Raw genomic sequence first — 8,458 nt, forward strand, 5'->3', positions numbered from 1 at the left:
GAGTCTATCTATATATTAAGTAGAAGTGACTTCAATTTTGTATGTACAAGAACACGCTCACACTGCTCTCTTTTAACTGGGAAAATCATGATAGCAAATTCTGTAAAAGACTTGACAAGAAAGGTGAATTAAAAGTCAAATGCTTTCGAATGCTGTTGCTAAAATCCAACACAATATGTTAGCAATCTTGATTCCGAGGTTTGTTTTTAAAAATTTTTTTTGAGTTTGGGATACATGTGCAGAATGTGCAGGTTAGTTACACAGGTATACATGGGCCATGGTGGTTTGCTGCACCTATCAACCTGTCATCTAGATTTTAAGCCCAACATGCATTAAGTATTTGTCCTAATGCTCTCCCTCCCCTTGCCCCCTACCCCGACAAGCCCCAGTGTGTGGTGTTCCCCTCCCTTTGCCCATGTGTTTTTACTGTTCAACTCCCACTTATGAGTGAGAACATGCGGTGTTCGGTTTTCTGTTCCTGTGTTAGTTTGCTGAGGATGATGGCTTCCAGCTTTATCTATGTCCCTGCAAAGGACAACAACTCACCCTTTTTTATGGATGCACAGTATTCCATGGTGTATGTGTGCCACATTTTGGTTTTGTAAAGGAAAGACAGGGGTTTTGATATGGATATAAATGTGGTGGGATGAGAACAGGATCCCTACTGTTTAGGGTCCTTCTGGGGAGAGAAGCAAGAAGAGACAGAGCCGTCGGGTTAGAGAAATGGACATTTGGTTAGAAATAGGATGTGGGTGGTCCTCAGGGACAGTCCTGGGGTGGGGTCTCCTGGCTGTAGCTGTGGAGGGTTCCCTCTAAGAGGAGAAGGAACTCTGTGCATTGTCCCTGCAGGGCTCGGGATGAAATAGGAGCCTGAAAATACTGACCTTTGGTTTGGAAGAAATTGACAGGAAGAAAGGTCCACTCTGTGCTGGTGCAGTCACTGCCTATCCCCAGCCAGGCCTTAGTCCAGCTGCACAGACAGTGGCTCGGATCAATAGTAAGTCAGGCGGGAAGCTTTATAAACTGAGTTCATCAAGCCACTGACACTCCAGCCTAGGCGCCTCTTATCAGATAAGCTCATTAGCTGCTCACCCAGGGTTGGCCAAGTGGAGGGAAGTGAAGTGGTCATGTGACAGTGTAGAGTGTTGCTTTCTAAAACAGTTGGGTGTTACAAAGCCTAATACAGTTAGGGGTCAGTTGGCTGCAGGGGTCCCTTGTAGCCAACTGATCGTTGAAAACGTGAAGCCTGTGGCAGCTGTGATGCTGGTATGAAAGGATTGCCCTGTTTTGAATCACCCTCGTCTTTCCAAAAGGCTTCATTTGAGATAAACCGCATCCTGTTTGGAGTCTGGGATGGAAAGGGAGAGACAGAGGCCGGGTCTTGTGACCAAGCTGTTATCTGGGCTCAGGCATCTATTCCAGGACATCAGCCCTCCCACAGAAACCTTGGGTCAGGACATCATAAGAGTCAGGGGAGTTCATGTTTTTGGGGGGTCTTAGAGCATGATCTGGAGGTCTGGAGTGTGCAGACATCTCTGGCCCCGAGGCCTCAGGTACACTTCTGCCCCAGGTGCATCACACAGCAGTGTGGTGACTGGAAAGACACATGTCTTTAAGAGAAATTCTTCCAACTATGAAGTGCAGGCCAGAGCTCCTGTTGTGCCCACCTTCAGGGCTGACGTGGGCATCACAGGAGATGATCACATGTACTATTTGTGCACTGTAAAGCCTCCCACACAGGCAAATGAAGTAAAGCCAATCTCCACCCTCCCCTGCCCTGGAGCATCCATGTCCCCTCTCTGGTCACCCACTGTCAAGTGTGTAGCTTCTTCTCCAAGGCATTTAATGATGGAGGAATCATGGAGCATTGAAGAATCAGCCACGTTTTCTAAAGCTTTAACTCTTCAGTGATCTTCGGCCTCATCATGCTAACCAGTCAGCCCTATTAAAGTGTTTAGATGGCAGTGCAGAGAACTGGAGGCTGAGGGGTTGCAGGATGTTCCCCAGTTCTCATGGCTCTAAGTGAAATTGAGCCCAGGCCCTCAGGCCCCAGCCCCCATGCTCAGTCACTCTGCTGAGATGCCTTTCTGGACCGTCTCATCATAAAGGCATTTTCCACAAAACCTTTCCCTTAGGTGTTTCAAGTGCACGTGAGGACCCAAGATCTTCCCAAAGCCCAGCGTTGGCTCAGAGGCTGTGTTGGGGAGTCAGTGCAGTGGGATCCACCATTTGAGCTCTGCATCAATTATGTCCGTTTCCTCTGGTCTTCTGCCAACAAATTGTCATTGGCTCTTACTGTGAGTGCATTTCTCAGGTCCTTAGCTGACGAATTTGAGGAGAAAAGCAATTTCCACCTTCAAGAATCTATACAGCCTAGACCAACAGCAAGTCAAGAAAGGGCCCCCGGCCAAGCACAGGTGCACCTGAAGACAGTGAGCTGGTGGCACTATGGATACCCAGCCCTTACGTTGATTCACGAATAATGATTGTATTTGTTCCAAAGTTGCATATTTAAAATAAATTAATAAAAATGCTAAACCATATTGTTATTCATGTGAGAAAATTTTAATTTAGTATTCAATCAGTAATGTTTCAACCACATAAAGATACATTCACAGCTCAGCTTTGGTTCACATTTAGTAGTGAAACACATCTGAAGCTCCTGTTTAGACATTAACTGATTGTTAAACATTTGCTGCAATAGATCTGCCCCTAGAATAATGTTGCCAAATGACTCTTTAATTAATAGACACTATTATTTGGATAAGTTTTGCATTAGCAAAAAAATAGAGCAGATACTGAAATTAGCACCAGCCCCTTTTCTCCATTTCCCCTGTAACTGACATGTCAATATGGTGCATTTGTTATGGTTAAAAAACCAATATTTACACATTATTAACTAAATATCTTAGCATTATGGATTCCTCTTTCTATTGTGAATTTTCAAGGTTTTTTTTTTTATTTGCAATGTCTTGCTCCACCTTGCATGCACTCATCGTTCTGTTGCTGACAATCCCCTGTGCTTCAACTGTTAGTCCTTCTGTCTTTTTCTTGGAAACAGCTAATTTTTTGTTTTAGATTAATCTCACTCTGTTACCAGGACTGGAGTGCAGTGGCATGCTCTCGGCTCACTGTAACCTCCACCTCCCAGGTTCCAGTGATTCTTGAGATGCTGATCCTCAGCATCTCTAGTAGCTGGGATTACAGGTGCCCATGACCACACCTGGCTAAGTTTTGCATTTTTAGTAGAGACGGTTTCTCCCTGGCCAACATTTTTCATAGAGACAGGGCTTTCCCATGTTAGCCAGGCTGGTCTCTAACTCCTGACCTTGAGTGATGTGCCTACCTCAGCCTCCCAAAGTGCTGGGATTACAGGCATGAGCCACCACACCCAGCTGGAAACAGCTGGTTTTTTAAAATTGTGTCTAGAGTTTGCCTTTTTACAAAATGACACCTAGTTTGAATCACAGATTATGTATCTTCAACAGACAATCCCAGCCTCCAGAATGGTGAGAAAGAAAAAACTGTGTTTATACCACCCAGCTCATGGTATTTGGGTTACCTTTTCTTTTCTGGGGACAGGGTCTTCTGTGTTGCCTAGGCTGGAGCGCAGTAGCGCGATCTGAGTTTATTGCAGCCTTGACCTTCTGGGCTCAAGTGATCCTCCCATCTCAGCTGGGACCGCAGGCACACACCACCATGCGAGGCTAATTTTCTTTGTATTTTTGTAGAGATGGGGGTCTCACTATGTTTCCTAGGCAGGTTTTGATCTAGCCTCAAGCAATGTTGGGATTCACTCAGGGTGGCTGGAAAAATATTAAGGGAAATATCAGGGAAAGTTATAAGATATACTTTCAAATGTTTTGGAAGAACAAAAGGTTTTTACAACTTGTAATAATGGAACAGACTGAAGGCAGCTGCTTCTTACCTTAGAGTATTAGGTCATGGGTAAAAATTAGGGATAATAGAAGCTTCCCCAGTTCAGTCTGTTTACCTCACATTCCTTTGTCTCTACTCTAACTCCCTTGTTTACTCATGTGGTCTTAAAACTAACCTTTTAGCCAATGGCTTTATTGGGGGAGGTCAAAGGGAGATTACCCCTTAATGGTGTTTTCTCTGGGTCCTGGAACCAAATCTTTAGCCGTGTTAATTATTCACAAGCATGTTGAATTAGAGCTTCTGTCATTAAATCTAAACTGAATAAATGTGAGGAGGGACAGCTATTGAAGTGTTGGATATCTGCAATGGCCCTCTGAGAGCAGCTGACTTATTCACTGTACTTCGTGTGTGGAGGGTACTTATTCATCTGTCACAGAATCAGGGTTTGCAGGACAGGCCCCGCAGGTGGTGATCAACCTCTCAAAGCAACCCACCTGCCTCGGCCTCCCAAGATGCTGGGGTAAGAGGCAGGAGCCTCAGCACCCAGCCAGCCTTGTTTTAACAGCCTGAACTGACCCTAGCTGACTCTTCCGGAAGACACTGGTTGGAGATGGCAGTCAGGAGGGGCAGCATCAGGCTTTAAGCTGTGTGAAAGAGAAAGTTTTGCTCAGCAGCAAATTCTCTCCAGATTAAGAGTTTTGTGATTGGCGGCCACGGTGAACTAGAGAGACACATCCTCCAGGGAAAGCCTGCAACATCCCCAAGGTGTCTGTGCTGGCTTCCGGGGCCTTTGACCACTGCTTTCCATCTGGGATTCTGTGTTCACAGCGGAAGAAAAAGACCTGAGAAACACCATGCAGTGTGACTTGGTCCTCATGGCCCCTTCTCTCCTTTAATTGTAGGTGGCCTCAGGAAAACAGCCTGTATTCTGGAATCACTGACTCACTGATAAAAAAAAATCCAGATGAAAAGCAAGACAGGATTTTCTGCTGGCTTCAATCTGATTCCAGCTTCCCACTGGGCACAAGACAGGGGTGGTGTAAGGAGTGATTTTTGGAGGCAAAGGACCCTGGCCTCATTGTACATTCCCTGGGGAAACCATATCTTTCTAGGTTTGTGTGCATAAGACTCCGGAGGGGTCTTCGTGGGTGTCATGCGGTGTGACTGAATGTGTGGGTGTGGGTGGAAGTGTGCCTCCTCAGGAGAGGTGTCCCACCTACACAGCACAGGTGCTATATCAACGTTCTCTAGGGAATCCCCACTGCCACTGTGTGCTTCCCACATGTTGACATGTTCATGGCTCACCACAGCCTTGTCCAGGGGCTCACTTTCCAGTCTCATGCCCTGGAAAATGAGGCATAGAGAATGATCCACACTCCTGAGCTTCTCTGTGAAAGAGATGCAGGGTGAGTGAGGGTTGGGGCCCCATGTGGAAGCTCAGGACCACTGGGTGGCATTCCTCACTCAGTAGCGGACTCATGGGTCACAGGGCAGGGGAGACCCAGCCCCGTGCATATGCCTGGAAGTACCTGGGTGTGTGGAGTTCCAAGATACCACCCATGGTTAAAAGGCAGCCCCTGTGCTGACATAGCCCAGGACATCTTTGCAGATATCATAGATTTTCACCCAGCTATTAGCCTAAAAAGTTCAAGTCATGGAAACAGAGTAGAAGGGTGGTGTCGGAGAGTGTAGAAAATGGAGAGCTGATGAAAGGACACAAACTTTCAGTTATGCGATGAGTACACTCTAGAGACCTGGCACACAGCATGGCAACCGTAGTTCACAGTGATGAACTTCACATTCGGAATCTGGTGAGAAAGCAAACCTGGAATATTCTCACACACACGCAAATGGCAACAATGTGAAGGGATGGGAATGTTTATGAGCCTGATGCTGGTCATCATTTCACATTGTTTGCATATATTAAAACTACACATTTCATGCCTTATATATATGTATTTTAAAATTGTTCAAATATGTCTCAGTAACGCCAGGAAAATATCCTCAGAAATACTCAGATTCTGTGAGCTACACATCCTAGAATTGATTAATTAGAACCAGCAGGACTCCTGCTGATCAATGAGCCCCATTAGCCTGGCTGAGGCACTCCAGGACAGCAGAGTTAGAGCACCAGCCCCAGGTCCACACCTCCCCCTGTAAGGAGCCACCCGTCCAGCCTATGTGAGCAGGTCTAGGGAGATGTCAAAAAGATACTGGCAATTTAGAGGCAGTTAAACATGGCAGGAGAGGTCAAGAGACTTTCTTTTGCATTACAGTGTAGAGTTGGGCACATGGAGAGACTGAGCATTTCCTGTTGAATTAGGTGGCCTCTAGATCCACAGCTGAGGACCCTGAGCCTCATCCCAGTCCTGCTTCTCTTTTCCAAGCCTCTTCCACTGAGGAGGATGACCCAGCAGCAGCTGAGCCTATGTGGTAAGCCCACCGTGCCCACACAGGGCTGTGTCCATCTCAAGCCAGTGCCCCAAGTCATCCACAAGCAACACCGTCAATGCACTGCCAGCCAGCCACTCTGTCCTAACGTCCCTGAGAGGCTGCTGGAGGAAGAGTCACACCTCACAGCAAAGAAGGATCGCCTACCTTTGTCCAAAATAGACACAACACTTTGTTGACTTATTTCATTTCAAATTTATTCATAAATGAAAATCTGGCAATATACATAACATGTGATACATACTGTTTCCTGGCAGGACAGGGTCAGTCATGAATGGCAGCCTCAGCTTATTAACAAATCGGGAGAGGGCCTTCCCTCAGCACTTGTACTTCCTTCTTCTGGTAAGAATTTCCAATTGCCAGCCAAAATAGACTTAGGAGACCCATACTCCAAGGAAACCTCCTGCATGTCCTACGGGTGTCCTCACACTCACTGCGGGGCTTTGACTGGGCTACAGTTTCCCATCTGTTTTTCTAAAGCAACCTGTTCTGTAATTATGATACAGAAGTGCTGGGAAGGGATGAGTGTCTTTCCTTTAAATGAAACAAAATGGGGGAAGGGAAGGGCTGGGTAGAGGAAGGTGAGGTCCCTTGTAGGGCTCCACCCCCATGGACCTAGGTGAGGACAAGCACCCCTGCCTTCATGCCCAAATGTTGCATTTCCCAAGACCATCCTGGCCCACCATGTTGAGAGAAGCATATTGGTGGAGCAACACAAAGGTGGCTGGACATTGAGAGGAACTGTCAGGCACCAGCACGAGGGAAGACCACTGGCAGAAGCAGAATGATGTGGAGTTTGGCCAGAGTGGTCAAAGAAGAGTCCAACCACTGGAGAAAAGCTGGGCCACCAATGTCTGACCTCTAGGGGAAATCCATCTCCTTGCTGGCTCCCTGATCTGCTGAGAGCTACTCCCACTCAATAAAGCCTTGCACTCATTCTCCAAGCCCACATGTGATCCGATTCTTCCCCTGCACTAAGGCAAGAAACCCTGGGATTGAGAAAGCCCTCTGTCCTTGTGACAAGGTATAGGGTCTAATTGAGTGGGTTAACATGGGCCACCTGTAGACAGAAAACTCAAAGAGCACCCCATAACACACTCCCTGTGGTGCCTCAGATGTAAACATTCACCCCTATACACTGCCGTGGGGTCAGAGCCCCGCAACCTGCCCAACTGAAGAAGTGAGCTACACCCCCATTGCATGCCCTGTGAGGGAACCTTTCCTGTTTCAATTACAGATCATCCCAAGAGTGAGTAAAAGTGGTGCATGTTCTGGAATCACTCCGTTGCTGAGAAATAGTGGAGGTGATGTGGAAAGTGGAACTTTCCTTTTGGCTTTGGTTGGAGAGGTTCCTTCATCCTGGGTTCCTATTAGGGGTGAGGATCAGGGAAGTGTTGATGGATGCTGATTTTCCAGATAAAGAGTAATGGACGCGTTTCAGGGAGCAGCTGTACTCCCCTTCAGATGGTGGGAGGCTGGTGTACGGAGCTGGCACTCTGAGTGTCAATGCGCCCGCTCCTTTCTGAGTGTGGCTGTCTAGGAGTTCTTGCATTCATATCCCCTCTAGCAGCACAGCCACTATCGTCAGTTTCCAAATGAAAAACTCGCATCTCCATGATTGTGCATATATATATATATATATATTTAAAATTTATCACGTTTTACACTTCATATGTGTGTAGTTCATCACACTCCAGGCTGTGGTCAGGGCCAGGGGAGATTAAGGTGGGCTCCTGGGGACAGTGGGGTGTCCTCTCCCTTCTGCTGCAGCTTCCCTGATTTTCCAGCACAGGTTTGCAGGGCCACGCTCTTTACTCTGCTTACAGTTTTCCACAGCTCTGAACACCTCTAGGACTTGGATACAACCCACTGTTTAGCACCCCCAGGGCCTCAAAGTGGCCAATACTTGTACCTGTGCACAGGAAGTACCTATTAGAGGAAAGATAGCACTTGTCCATTGATTGCTACTCTGCAAGAAAAAACCAGGGGAGGCGGAGTGACGTCTCCCACATCTCCGGATCCCCAGTGCTATGCTCTCCAGGGTGTCAGCCATTAGCCAGGGGTATCTATTTTAATTCATTTTTAAAAAATGTAATATCTAGTCCCTCATCACACTAAACACGTTTCC

At 47.0% G+C, this 8,458-nt stretch overlaps 1 protein-coding gene across 22 annotated transcripts in view; it reads left to right on the top strand.

The window, feature by feature from the left end:
• Nucleotides 1-2,541, top strand: part of LOC144576499 (uncharacterized) — an 86,294-nt gene extending 83,753 nt beyond the window's left edge. For 12 of the 22 annotated variants that reach the window (XM_078355386.1, XM_078355388.1, XM_078355354.1 and 9 more), the window contains one exon: nt 2,136-2,541. The gene's annotated coding sequence lies outside the window, so the exon portion shown is untranslated. The remainder of the gene's footprint in view (nt 1-2,135) is intronic. The other 10 variants (XM_078355387.1, XM_078355358.1, XM_078355371.1 and 7 more) reach the window with 1 other exon arrangement.
• The last annotated feature ends 5,917 nt before the right edge of the window (nt 2,542-8,458 follow it).

This window comes from Callithrix jacchus, chromosome 18 (genome assembly GCF_049354715.1).
Source record: "Callithrix jacchus isolate 240 chromosome 18, calJac240_pri, whole genome shotgun sequence".
NCBI classification, from domain to species: Eukaryota; Metazoa; Chordata; class Mammalia; order Primates; family Cebidae; genus Callithrix; species Callithrix jacchus.